Source organism: Papio anubis, unplaced genomic scaffold (genome assembly GCF_008728515.1).
Source record: "Papio anubis isolate 15944 unplaced genomic scaffold, Panubis1.0 scaffold276, whole genome shotgun sequence".
In the NCBI taxonomy this organism is placed as follows: Eukaryota; Metazoa; Chordata; class Mammalia; order Primates; family Cercopithecidae; genus Papio; species Papio anubis.
This window is the reverse complement of record NW_022162848.1, coordinates 79811-94528: the sequence shown is the minus strand read 5'-3', so window position 1 is coordinate 94528 and position 14718 is coordinate 79811. Positions and strand designations below refer to the sequence as shown.

General features: G+C 48.4%; 1 long non-coding RNA gene across 1 annotated transcript; it reads left to right on the top strand.

Moving 5' to 3' along the window:
- The first annotated feature begins 4134 nt into the window (after window positions 1-4134).
- LOC116272952 lies at window positions 4135-13970 on the top strand. The gene is made up of 3 exons (XR_004181463.1): window positions 4135-4153; window positions 6487-6565; window positions 12577-13970. It is a non-coding gene; the product is annotated as an uncharacterized LOC116272952 (long non-coding RNA).
- Window positions 13971-14718: the final 748 nt, after the last annotated feature.

Sequence of the window (14718 nt, the reverse complement as noted above, 5' to 3'; positions counted from 1 at the left end):
ATATCTGAATCTGTGTATCTCTCCTACTGGTTCTGCTTCTCTGGTTTGAACCCTAACACAACTATTTTTTTTGAGCCGGCGTCTTGCTCTGTCACCCAGGCTGGAGTGCAGCGGTTTGATCTCTGTTCATTGCAACCTCTGCCTCCTGGGCACAACTAGTATTTTATAATCTGTTAGGAATTCAAATGTTTTTCAAAAGATCAAACTACATATGTAAATACATTTCAAATACAAACTTTAAAAATCATACTATGAAGCATTAAGTAAGATTCTACATTATTAGGCCAGGGACAGTGGTTTACACCTATAATCCCAGCACTTTGGGAAGCCAAGGCGGGCAGATTTCTTGAGCTCAGGAGTTTGAGACCCCCCTGGGCAATATAGAAAGACCCTATCTCCACAAATATAGAAAAATGAGCTGGGCATGGTGGTGCGTGCCTGTAGTCCCAGCTGTTTGGGAGGCTGAGGTGGGAGGATCACTTGAGCCCAGGAATTTGAGGCAGCAGGGAAGCATGATTAAGCCATTGCAGTCCAGCCTGGGTGACAGAGTAAGACCCCGTCCCACCCCCCAAAAAAAGTTAACATCATTATATAATTGTACTCTAAATTATTAGCAAAATGAAGGAAAATTTAAGTGTTATTTAAAAATAGGCAAGGTGCAGTGGCTCGTGCCTACAATCCCAGCACTCTGGGAGGGCAAAGCAGGTGGATCACTTGAGGTCAGGAGTTCGATACCAGCCTGGCCAACATGGTGAAACCCCATTTCTACTAAAATTGCAAAAGTGTGCCCGGTGTAGTGGCGCGTGCCTGTAATCCCAGCTACTCAGAAGGCTGAGGCTGGAGAATTGCTTGAACCCAGGAGGCGAACGTTGCAGTGAGCTGAGATGGCGCCACTGCCCTCCAGCCAGGGTGAAGGAGCAAGACTCCATCTCAAAAATAAATTAATAAATAAATAGCTAAACAGTTGGTTCAAATGGACATAAAGATGGAAATAACAGACGCTGGGAACTCCACGGGTGGGGAGGGAAGGAGGGGAAAGGGTTGAAAAACTGCTCATTGTGTACTATGGTCAGTATTTGGGTGATGGGTTCAGTAGAAGCCCAAACCTTAGCATTTTGCAGTGTACTCATGGAACACACCTGCACATGTGCCCCATGAACCTAAAGTTTAATACAATAAAAATAATAAACTTAGTGCAATAGACAATTGTAGACATTTAATCATAAAACACAAGATAAAATAGCACTGATTTTTTTTTTTTTTTTCCTGAGGCAGTCTCATTCTGTCACCCAGGCTGGAGTGCAGTGGTGAGATCTCAGTTCACTGCAACCTCCATCTCCTGAACTCAAGCAATTCTCGTGCCTCAGCCTCCTCGGTAACTGGGATTACAGGCGCACATGGTCCGCCTCCTGGGTTCAAGCGATTCTCTTGCCTCAACCTCCTGAGTAGCTGGGATTAGAGGCACCCACCACCATGCCCGGCCAATTTTTGTATATTTAGTGGAGACAGGGTTTCATGATGTTGGCCAGGCTGGTCTTGACCTCCTGACCTCAGGTGATCCACCAGCCTCGGCCTTCCATAGTGCTGGCATTACAAGCATTAGTCACCATGCCTGGCCAAATATTTTTCTTTAAGTCCTTCATCTTTAAATAATCCCATTTCATTTTGATGACTTTGAGATTATATGACAGAATTCTTGGGGGAAAAGTTAGGACTGTAATCTTTTTATTGACAGCAAGCAGTGTGTTTTGCTCCAAAAAAATCATTCTGCTTTCTTTTGATCTTTCGGTTTCATTATGTATAAATGGGGATTTTTTTTTTTTTTTTTTTTTTGAGACAGGGTCTCACTCTGTTGCCCAGGCTGGAGTGCAGTGGCGTGATCGTGGCTCACTGTAACTTCTACCTCCTGGGTTGAAGTGATCCTCGTGGCTCAGCCTCCTGAGTAGCTGGGATTACAGGTGCACACCAACACGCCCATTGAATGTTTGTATTTTTAGTAGAGATGGGTTTCAGCATGTTTGCTGGGCTGGTCTCAAACTCCTAACCTCAAGTGATCCGCCTGTCTTGGCCTCCCAAAGTGCTGGATTACAGGTGTGGGCCATTGCGCCTGACCTAGATGTAGATTTTAATCGATTCCCCAAATCAGTTTCAATTCTGTCATGCTCATTATCTGCTTCTTCAAAAAGTCTTTGAACCAGAGTTAAGAATATTATTATTACATGAGTAGCTGGTTCGAGGTGGCTCAGGTATGTAATCCCAGCACTTTGCCGGGCCGAGATGGGTGGATCACCTGTCAGGAGTTCGAAACCAGCCTGGCCAACATGGCGAAAACCCATCTCTACTAAAAATACAAAAATTAGCCGGGCATGGTGGCAGGTGCCTGTCATCTCAGCCACTTGGAAGCTGAGGCATGAAAGTCGCTTGAACCCGGGAGACAGGGGTTGCAGTGAGCTGAGACTGTGCCACTGCACTCCTGCCTGGGCGACAGAGGGAGACTCCCCTCCATCTCAAAAAAAAAAAAAATTATTATCGCATCAGATGCTCTGCTTTGTCGGTGTTATCTTCTGACTCTTGAAGATAGTAAAGTATAGAAGTGTGAAATATGGAAAAATTATTATTATTATTATTATTATTATTATTTGAGGCAGAGTCTCTTGCTCTGTTACCCAGACTGGAATGCAGTGGTGAGATCTTGGCTCACTGCAACCTCCGCCTGCTGAGTTCAAGTGATTCTCCCTCCCGAGTAACTGGGATTACAGGCTTGCGCCACCACAGCTAGGTAATTTTTGCGTTTTTCATAGAGACGGGGTTTTGCCATGTTGGCCAGGCTGGTCTTGAACTTCAAACGTCAAATGATTCACCTGCCTTGGTCTCCCAAAGTGCTGGGATTACAGGTATGAGCCACTGCACTCAGACTGGAAAAATTATTTTTAAATTAATTAAGTATATCCTTGTTCAATTTGGAATTTTAGTGAATCAAAAAACTCCATGAATAGTCTCAATACAAAATAATTCAGATTTCAGATTCAGGCCAAAACAATAGTTTTACACCAACAAAAATACCAGTATTTCCATATTTAAAGCGAGCACAGCAGGCTGTGTGTGGTGGCTCATGCCTGTAATCCCAAGACTTTGGGAGGCAGTGGTGGACAGGTCACTTGAGGCCAGGGGTTTGACACCAGCCTAGCCACTATGGTGAAACCCTGTGTCTACTAAAATACAAAAGTTAGATGGGCACTTTGGCAAGTGCTTGTAATCCCAGCTGCTCAGGAAGCTGAAATTTGAAAATCACTTGAATCCAAGAGGCGGAGGATGCAGTGAGGTGCGAGCTGCAATGGCACCACTGCACTCCAGCCTGAGAGACAGAGTGAGACTCTGTCTCAAAAAAAAAAAACAAAACACAGTGCATAAGGATACTGGAAAACCAGAATGCTGGAGACCAAGATAGAAGGGGTAGGGTGGAACATAAACAATACATTCTCATGAATGCTTCTTGAATAACTCCATGATATTTTAGACAATTACCGCATCTGCCTTAAAACAGACCTAAAGCTAATGAGTGAGTTCCCTTGCTCTATCGGTGAACTAATTGATGTTCTTTTCCTGAGAGCTACTGTGTGGCCACATGGGCATTCCTGAGTGAAGACTAGCTATGGGCAGCATTCTACTAGGGTTTTGTTCTTTCTTTCCTTTTGTTTTGTTTTGTTTGTTTGTTTTGAGACGGAGTCTCGCTCTGTCACTCAGGCTGGAGTGCAGTGGCTCAATCTCAGCTCACTGGAAGCTCCGCCTCCCAGGTTCATGCCATCCTCCTGCCTCAGCCTCCCGAGTACGTGGGACTACAGACACCTGCCACCATACTTGGCTAATTTTTTGTATTTTCAGTAGAGACGAGATTTCACCATGTTAGCCAGGATGGTCTCGCTCTTCTGACCTCGTGATCCGCCCACCTCAGCTTCCCAAAGTGCTGGGATTACAGGCGTGAGCCACCGTGCCCAACTGGGTTTTGTTCTTTCTTAATTTTTTTTTCCAGAGACAGGTCTAACTATGTTGCCCATACTGGAATGCAGTGGTGTAAACATAGTGTACTATAGCCTTGAACTCCTGAGCTCAAATAATCATCCTGCCTCAGCCTCCTGGATAGCTGGGGCTACAGGTGTGTATCATCATGCCTAGCTAATTTAGTTATTTATTTTTTAACTTTTTCTGCAGAAATAAGCTCCTGCCATGTTGTCTGGACTGGTCTCCAATTCCTGACCTCAAGTGATCCTGCCACCTCAGCCTCCCAGTGTTGGCATTATAGGCCTAAGCCACTGTGCCAGGCCTTTTATCACATCTTGAAGTCAGTAAGAAGTGGATCATCTCATCTGGCCGGGCACGGTGGCTCATGCCTGTAATCCCAACACTTTGGGAGGCAGAGGTGGGCAGATCACAAAGTCAGGAGATCGAGACCATCCTGGCTAATGCGGTGAAACCCCGTCTCTACTAAACAAGAAATTAGCCAGGGTGGCGGTGGGCACCTGTTGTCCCAGCTATTGAGAGGTTGAGGCAGGAGAATGGCGTGAGCCCAGAAGGCAGAGCTTGCAGTGAGCCGAGACCACGCCACTGCACTCCAGCCTGGGCAACAGAGCGAGGAGACTCTGTCTCAAAACAAAAACAAACGAAAAAAAAACAACAAAAAAAGAAGTGGATTATTTCATAGACCAGAGCTTTCAGAACAAGCCAGTATTTTGGCTGTTCTTGGACCTTTGCTTTTTTTTTTTTTTAAGACAGAGTTTCACTCTTGTTGCCCAGGCTGGAGTACAATGGTGCAATCTCAACTCTCTGTAACCTCTGCCTCCTGGGTTCACGTGATTCTCCTGTCTCAGCCTCCCAAGTAGCTGGGATTACAGGCATGTGCCACTACGCTTGGCTAATTTTTTTGTTTTTATAGTAGAGACGGGGTTTTGCCATGTAGGCCAGGCTGGTCTCAAACTCTTGACCTCAGGTGATTCACCCGCCTCTGCTTCCCAAAGTTCTGGGATTACAGGCATGAGCCACCACACCCAGCCTGCATTTTCATATAAATTTAGAATTAGCCAGGCATGTTGGCAGACATCTGTAATCCTGGCACTTGGAGAGACTGACGTGGGAGGATCACTTGAGCCCTGGAGTTTGAGGCTGCAGTGAGCCATAATTGCACCACTATACTCCAGCTTAGACAACAGAGCAAGACGCTTTCTAAAAAAAAACATTAGAATCAGCTTGTCAATATTTATTAAGAAATATGTTGAGATTCATCCTAATGGTGACTTTATTAAAGAAAAAAAAAAAAAGGCCAGACTCAGTGGCTCACATCTGTAATCCCAGCACTTTGGGAGGCTGAGGTGGGCGGATCCCAAAGTCAAGAGCTCGAGACCATTCTAGCTAAAACCGTAAAACCCCGTCTCTACCAAAAATACAAAACAAACAAAATAAAAGCTGGGGGGTGGGGGTGGCGGGCGCCTGTATTCCCAGCTACTTGGGAGGATGAGGCAGGAGAATGGTGTGAATGCGGGAGGTGGGGCCTGCAGTGAGCCGAGACTGCACCACTGCACTCCAGCCTGGGTGACAGAGCAAGACTCTGTATCAAAAAAATAAAAAATAAAAAGAAGAAAGAAATATGTTTAGATTTTGATAAGAATTACATGTAATCTACAAATCACTTTGAGGAGAACTGATCTTTATGATACTGAGTATTCCAATCCATGAACATGGTATATTTCTCCAGACTCACACAAATATTAATGAATGCAAAAGAAAACATCAGGTTGGTAGGGTTGTTGATGCAGAGAACACCCATGGGAATGTCGTTCTGGCACTACTTGCCTTCTAAGGGCTGCCTCTGCTCCTTACTTCCTTTTTCTAGGTTGCCTGATTATCATGTGAACTTGTCCTATGCCCAGTGCTGATTGATTCAAGGGAACGCACCTGCCCAGGCCAGTCCAATAAATGTCCTTACACAGATTTTTCGAACGGAGACTGAAGGAGAGTTGAACCAGGCTCTCTGATTGCAAACTATAAAATTTAGGAGCTCCCTGTAACCATGCTTCAGATTATGTGAACTAGAGGATTGGGAGAATTGCTGAGAAATAAGGACAAATCTCAAAGAAATGGAGACATGACAAGAGAAGAGAGTGGTGTTTGAGTCTCTGGCTCCACATAGTTCTTAAGGCCAATGAGGTCTGAGAGATAGTCAGAACTATCTTGTTTATGAATTCCATGAGACAGTCCATAAATCTGTCTTTAGGCTTAAGCTAGTTTGAGTGGGGTTTCTGTCACTTGCAACAAGAGTCCTGACTACTGAAATTGAGTGGAGTTAAAAGGTATAGCCTCAATAGGTGAGCTAGCTCTGGCTTTAAAAGGCTTCCAGTTTGAATTACACTCCATTCCCTCTGGTGCCCCTAGAAAGAGCCCTCTCTAACACAGGCCAGCAATTGGCAGACATGCTTTTTTTTTTTTTCTTTGCAGGAATTTTACTGTCTTGATCTGGGACAGATTATCAGAGGTGGGCACCCTTATCCTCTCTTTCATGCAGGATTTATCACATGTAAGTATTTGTCTTATGTTTGGATGCTACATTTTGGTTAGAATTTAATGATCATGTCTCTCATCAAGATTACCCACATGATCATTCTAAGGCTGTTGTAAGCCTAACTGACAAGTATTCCATATGTCAAGATGTTAAGTGCAATGCAAAATAAGATGCAAGCATCAAAGGGGACTGAGAGACAAATGCTAGAAACCTTCACCTTTACTGCCTTTCTTGATGATAACTTTGCATCCTGTGAGGGAAACAGTGTTACAGTGATAGAAAGGTAAGGTTCTGAAATTTGAAGAGATTGGAGGCCAGGTGTGGTGGTTCATGCCTGTAATCTCAGCATTTTGGGAGGCCAAGGTGGGTGGATTGCTTGTACCCAGGAGTTCCAGTTGTGTTGGGCAACACTGTGGGACCTTGTCTCTAAAAATAAAGATTAAAAAAAAATAACTGGGTGTAGTGGCTCACATCCCAGCTACTTAGGAGGCTGAGATGGGAGCATCGCTTGAGGAGGTCAAGGCTGCAGTGAGCTGTGATCATGCTACTGCACTCCAGCCTGGGTGACAGAGTGAGACCCTGTCTCAAAAAAAAAAAAAAAAAGATTGGAGGGAAGAATTTTTGAAGATACTGTGGTGCAGGGAAAGGGCGTGCCCTGTATATGCAGATGGTCCTCAGCTTTACAAACTTAACTCTGGAACACGCTACCTTTCATACATTTTATATACTGTATACTGACAGACCCAACACACGTTTCAAAGGCCACATTTGAACGTTTTAAAAAATTTTTTATTTTTTTAAGACAGAGTCCTGCTCTGTCGCCTGGGATGGAGTGCAGTGGTACAGTCTTGGCTCACTGAAACCTCCACCTCCTGGGTTCAAGCGATTCTCCTGCCTCAGCCTCCCAAGTAGCTGGGACTTCAGGTGCGTGCCACCATGTCCAGCTGTTTTTTTGTATTTTTAGTAGAGGCGGGGTTTCACTGTGTTAGCCAGGATGGTCTCTATCTCCTGGCCTGGTGATCCCTCCGCCTTGGCCTCCCACAGTGCTGGGATTACAGGCGTGAGCCTCCGCGCCTGGCTGTACTACTTTGAATAGGTCTTAATAGGTTTTAATTGTTAATTATTTTTAAATTGATTTCAAAAATCTTCTACAACATGGATGAAACTTGAAGACATTATACTTAGAGAAATAGGCCAGACACAGACAAATGTCATTTGAGTCCACTTTTATGAGGTACCTAGAATTGGCAAATTCACATAGACAAAAAGTAGATTTGAGGTTATCAGGGCAAGGGGGAACGAAGAATGGGGGACTGTAGTTAATGGGTTTAGAGTTTCTGTTTGGGAAGATGAAAGAGTTCTGGAGATGGATGGTGGTGAAGGTTGCCCAACAGTGTGAATGTACTTAGTGCCACGGGGCTGTACATTTAAAAATAGTTAAGTGGAAATATTAATGCTACGTATGTTTGACTGCAGTTATAAAAATGGAGCCAGGTATGGTGGCTCACACCTGTAATCTCATCACTTTGGGAAGCTGAGGAGGGTGAATCACCTGAGGTTGGTGGTTCAAAACCAGCCTGGCCAATGTGGAGAAACCCTGTCTCTACTAAAAATACAAAAAATTAGCCGGGCGTGGTGGTGCATGCCTGTAATCCCAGCTACTTGGGAGGCTGAGTCAGGAGAATTGCTTGAATCCAAGAGGTGGAGGTTACAGTGAGCCAAGGTTGTGCCGTTGCATTCTGGCCTGGGCAACAAGCGTGAAACTCTGTCTCAAAAAAAAAAGAAAATGGGGCTCTATGTAGCAGGAGAGAGAGGGAGAGACAAAAAATATTATACTACTTTTTTTTTTTTCTTGAGATGGAGTCTTGCAAAAGAAAATGAAAGGGAAATGGGGCTGTACGTGGCAGGAGACAGAGTGAGAGATCAATTTTTTTTTTTTTTTTTTTTTAGATTGAGTCTTGCTCTTTTGCTAGGCTGGAGTGCAGTGGCGCGAGCTTGGCTCACTGCAACCTCCACCTCCTGGGTTTAAGCCATTCTTCTGCCTCAGCCTCCCGAGTAGCTGGGACTACTGCTGTGTGCTACCATGCCCAGCTAATTTTTGTATTTTTAGTAGAGATGGGGTTTCACCATGTTGGCCAGGATGGTCTCGATCTCTTGACCTCATGATCCGCCCACCTCAGCCTCCCAAAGTGCTGGGATTACAGGCATGAGCCACAGCTCCTGGCCAATATTACACTTCATTTTTTTGAGACGGAGTTCCTCTCTTGTTGCCCAGGCTAAAGTGCAATGGCACGATCTCAGCTTACTGCAGCCTCCACCTCCCGTGTTCAAGCAATTCTGCCTCAGCCTCCTGAGTAGCTGGGACTATAGGTGCACACCCACACCAGGCTAAATGTTTTTTTTTTTTTTTTGAAACAGAGTTTCACTCTTGTTGCCCAGACTGGAGTGCAATGGCATGATCTTGGCTCACCACAACCTCTGCCACCTGGGTTCAAGCAGTTCTCCTGCCTCAGCCTCCCAAGTAGCTGGGATTACAGGCATGCGCCACCATGCCTGACTAATTTTGTATTTTTAGTAGAGATAGGGTTTCTCCATGTTGGTCAGGCTAGTCTCGAACTCCCGACCTCAGGCGATCCACCCTCCTTGGCCTCCCAAAGTGTTTGGATTACAGGCGTGAGCCACCGAGCGCAGCCCAATATTGCAATTCTTAAATACACTTCTCTATTCATTAATTGTCTTAAATGTTATATTCTCATAATTTTAAAAGAGGAAAGATTTTTTGGGGCCGGGTTGTGGTGGCTCATGCCTGTAATTCCAGGACTTTGGGAGGCCCAGGTGGGTGGATCACTTGAGGTCAGGAGATTGAGACCAGGCTGGCCAACATGGTGAAACCCTGTCTCTGTAAAAAATAGACAAGTTAGCTGGGTATGGTGGAGCATGCCTCCAGTCCCAGCTACTTGAGAGCCTGAGGCATGAGAATTGCTTGAACGCAGGAACTCAGAAGGCGGAGGTTGTAGTGAGCCAAGATTGTACCACTGCACTCCAGACTGGGCAACAGATGAGACTCAGTCAGGAGAAAAAAAAAAAAAAAAGGTTGGAGATAGTGGCTCATGCCTGTAATGTCAGCATTTTGGGAGGCTGAGGCAGGGAGATCACGAGGTCAGGAGTTCAAGACTAGCCTGACCAACATGGTGAAACCCCATCTCTACTAAAAATACAAAAACTGGCTGGGCTCGGTGGCTCAAGCCTGTAATCCCAGCACTTTAGGAGGCCGAGGCAAGTGGATTACGAGGTCAGGAGATCGAGACCATCTTGGCTAACATGGTGAAATCCCATCTCTACTAAAAATACAAAAAATTAGCCGGGCATGGTGGCAGGTGCCTGTAGTCCCAGCTGCTCGGGAGGCTGAGGGAGGAGAATGGCGTGAACCCAGGAGGTGGAGGTTGCAGTGAGCTGAGATTGCATCATTGCATTCCAGCCTGGGTGACAGAGCAAGACTCTGTCTCAAAAAAGAAAAAAAAAAAAAGAAAAATTAGCCAGGCTTGGTGGCACGTGCCTGTAGTCCCAGCAACTTGGAGGCTGAAGCAGGAGAATCGCTTGAACCCGGGAGGCGGAGGTTACAGTGAGCCAAGATGCCACCACTGCACTCCAGCCTGGGTGACTGAGCGAAACTCCATCTCAAAAAACAAAGTTTTTCTTGAAAATAAAAAATAAAGGCCAGGCAGGGTGACTTAGGCCTGTAATCCCAGCACTTTGGGATGCCAAGGTGGATGGATCACAAGGTCAGGAGTTTGAAACCATAATGGCCAACATGGTGAAACCCTGTCTCTACTAAAAATACAAAAATTAGCTGGGCGTGGTGGTGTGCGCCTGTAGTCCCAGCTAGTTGGAGGCTGAGGCAGGACTGTCAGTTGAACCTGGGAGGCGGAGGTGGCAGTGAGCCGAGGTCGCATCACTGTGCTCCAACGTGGCGACAGAGCAAGACTCTCAAAAAAAAAAAAAATCTCGCTGGGCATGGTGGCTCATGCCTATAATCACAGCACTTTGGGAGGCCCAGGAGCTTGAGACCAGCCTGGGCAACATGGTGAGACCCCATTTCTACAAAAAAAAAATTAAGAGAAAAATAGCTGGGTGTGGTAGCACATGCCTGTGGTCCCAGCTACTCAGGAGGCTGAGGTGTGAGGATCGCTTGAGCCCAGGAGATCAAGGCTGCAGTGAGCTGTGATGGCGCCACTTCATTCCAGTTTGGGTATCAGAGTGAGACCCTGTCTCAACAAATAAATAAGCAAACAAACAAAGAAAAATCTTATGTTCACATCACAAAACCAATCACCAATTACTAGACCAGCTTCTAAGGTAGAAACACTCCAGTCTGAACCCCTGGCAGGGAGCTTGCACCCAGTAAGCCCCAGCTCAACACCACACCCTTGTACCAAAGAGAGTTTGAGATTAAAATCCAGAAAAGCAAAGTTCACTCTTCTTGTGGTTTTGGAGTCTCAGAAGGTGTTTTTTTTGTTTCTTAATTATATTGAGCCTTCTTTCAGCTTTAAAGGGAATGTCACCGGGTACGGTGGCTTATGCCTGTAATCCCAGCACTTTGGGAGGCCTAGGTGGGCGGATCACCAGAGGTCAGGAGTTCGAGACCAGTCTGGCCAACATGGTGAAACCCCATCTCTACTGAAAATACAAAATTAGCCGGCTGTGGTGGTACATGCCTGTAATCCCAGCTACTCTGGAGGCTGAGACAGAATTGCCTAGAACCTGGGAGGCAAGAGTTGTAGTGAGCCAAGATCATGCCAGCCTGGGTGACAGAGTGATATTCTGTCTCAAAGGAGAAAAAAAAAAAAGGAATGTCTAGATGCGGTAGCTAAGTACACAGAAGCCATTTCAGTGTGGGAGGCGAGGTGACTGATTCCAGGGACTCCAGGTTTCTGGCTGAGGGGCTGAGACCGCCCATGGTCATTGTGATGAGATAAAGATGGAAAGTGAGCTGGGCTGGGGGAAGGTGGTCATCTCCTCTGGATGTGATTAGTTTGAGAGTCCTGTTGGGTAGTAGGGCATGGTCAGTAGGCAGTGGAGGAGCTGAGAGGGTTTGGAGCTGGGATAGACTCCAGCCTCACCATGTGGGCAGTAGTGGGGGTCACAGAGTGTGAAGATAGCCAAGAAAGAGGACTGGGTGGGGGTCTGAGGGAGTCAGCAGCTGGGCATGGGACATGGAGAAACAGATGCCAGGGGAAGAGGAAAGGGGAGTCAGACCCCAAGGGGGAAAAGAGTCACTGGAAAGAGGGGCCAGCCCCGTGTCACATCCAGCAGAGACACCAGGTACAGCAGAAGGACTTTGGACATGACCATGAGGAGTGCCTTTTTGGCCATGACCTGGGAGAGATGGGGGTGAGAGCATGGGGGACCACACCAGGTCCCCAGCACACAAAACAGTGCCTGGTAGACAGGATGGATTTATGGATGGGCGGATAGGTAGATGGATGGATGCAAAGACAGATGAATAGGTGGACAGATGCATAGATGGATGGATGGACAGATGGAATGAATGATCAGAAAAGGCTTCATGAAGAAAGTGAGACTGAGCTGCATCTCCATGGATAGATATGAAAGCAGAGGAATCTCCTCTTGAGTCGGGAATGACCCAGCTTCCTGGTCCAGGGAGGAAGTCAGCCTGGCAGCCTGGCTTGACTGGGGACACTTGTGGCGCATTTCAGAGGCCCTTAAAATGGAGCCAAGTGAGGTTGGGCAGGTCTGAGCCAGCTCAGGACTCCTCAGGCACACCGCACAGCTGCCTGTGGGGATGTGTCACTCAGGGAGTTGCTAGGACTCACTGGGCCAGGTTGCCCTCAGCACCAACAGCTTCAGAGACGGGGACAGAGCCTGGGGTGACTCCAAGGCTGTGGGCGGCACCTGCTGCAGAGAAGGGACAGGAACAGAGACACTACTGGGATACTGGGCACCCCCTGCCCTGTGCCTAGGTCACAACCTCCACACTGCAGCCCTGTGCCCCTCACACCCAGCAGGTTCCTGCTCCAGCACAGCTCCTGGACTGGCCCCAGGTGCTGGCCCCGGAGGTTTCAATCCAAGCATAATTCACCGAGGCATGTGTTTGGCAGCGGGACCCAGCTCACCGTTTTAGGTACGTGGCTCTCACAACTTTCCTCAGCCTGTCCGACCCTCTCCTGTTTCTGGAAAACTCTGTTTTCTTTCTCTGGGACTTCTTCCTCTCTGCCCTCCAAGCCTTAAGCATGGAACCCTTCCTTTCTCCATGGAGTCTGCGGAAGCGGGCTAGTCTCAGGGTATCCTGCAGGAAGGGCCCCCACAGTGGGAGCAGCCGCCTTCAGGTTCCAACAGCAGGACACAGCCTGGTCCCGGTGCCTGTGCTGGGATTGGGCAGGGTCAGGGCTCCTCCCCTCTCCCAGGGCAGATGTCTGAGTGAGGGATATAGGCCAGTTCTGATGAGGGGCCCTGCAGTGGCCTAGAGACGGTCCCCGGGACCCCCAGGTCTAGGCTGAGGGCTGGTTGCTCATGCAGCCTGGGAGGGCCATACGGGGGCCTGGGGACACAGGGGTCACCCCAAGGGGAGACGAATGGAAGGCACAGAGAGGACTCTGGGTCTAGGCTGCAGCTCTGTGGCTTGTACTGGGTCATGAGGACATGGAGACACCAAGGAAGAGATGACACTGGGTGAGGTCCGAGAGCCCAGCTCTCCCAGGACAGTCACAAGAAAGGAGAGGGTCTCTTGTGGCAGAGATGTGTCTGTCCCTGGAGTCCCGTCACCTCTGGGGCCCAGTGTCTCTCTGTTCACTGGTCGACCTCCCGCCTTCATTTGAGGAAGGGCACCTGAGACTCAGGAGGTGACTAGCAGGGAGTACACGGGGGTGCAGAGAACTCCAGGGCCTCCAGGTGAAGTCCAGGGGCATCAGAGTCTGCTGGGGTGGGCATGGGGGCTACGGTGACCCAAAGTCTGGGGGAACAGCCCCAAGAACCCAGCCAATGTGAAGGGTCCTGTGGTCGGGCTGGTGGGACGGGGTCGACGGCAGAGCCCCAGGGTTTGTCTGGGTGGAGCCCGTGCTTCACCAGGAGAGGTGAGTGGGCCAGGTATCCCAGGGGACAGGAAGCTCCAGGCCATGCCAGGCTTAGGCCTCCCCACACTCTGCCAGGACAGTTTTGTGTGCTGTGGGAGAGACCCCTAGATTCCAAACTCAGACTCCAGAAACCAAGAAGGAGGGAGCACAGCCTGCTCTGGGTACACACGGGGAAACCGAGGCTGCAGAGGAAATGACTGGGCCAGGACACCTGGCAAAGGTGACTTGAGAAGGCCCCTAGGAAGGTGCAGGGTTGTCTGCTCTCCAGAGGGCTCTAGTGGAAAGGAGGGAATTAAGATGGGGGGAGAGACCCTGGGTGGACCAGATGACCACACACCACCTAACCCCTCCCAGAGACTTTTAGACAGAGAGAGGTGCTCCACAGCACCCCACGCTTACCTCTGCCATCTCTCACCTCCCTCTGTCCACAGGTCAGCCCACACCCCTGTCAGTCACCTGTTTCCCCATCTGAGGAGCTACAAGCCAACAAGGCCAAGCACTCTCAGGCCCCCAGGAGTGACTTCTAATCGGGAATCTCATTGCACCTGGAAGGCATGTTCTCACTACCCAGGCAGGACACCAAACAAGCAATGCCATACAGCAAGCTACCTGAGTCGAGGTCCCAACACCTCAGCTGCCAGGTCACGCATGAAGGGAACACCGCGGGAGGCGACAAGTGGCCCTGCAGAATGTTCATAGGGTTCCCAATCCTCACCCCATCCACAGGGGCCTGGAGCTGCAGGACCCAGGGAGGGGTCTCCTGTCCCAAGCCATCCAGCCCTTCTCCCTGTACCCAGAAACCCTGGCCAGCATCCTGCCTGTCCGTGAAATCCTGTTCCCGTCATTTCTAATGTTTCTATAATTTGATGCTTCTCCTGGGTTCTCTACAGTGTGTAGTTGTTCTGGCACCAGTGAGAAAGCAGTCTGAGAAAGAGGTGATCACAGCCTCCCAGGCATGTCCCCTGGGGAAGAAGGATAGGAGGAGTCAGTCACTGAACACCGTCCCTCCATTCCCTCCACCTCCCCTTCCTCCTTGAGCTCACCCAAACCCGCCCGCTTTTTGGGAGGACATTTCTG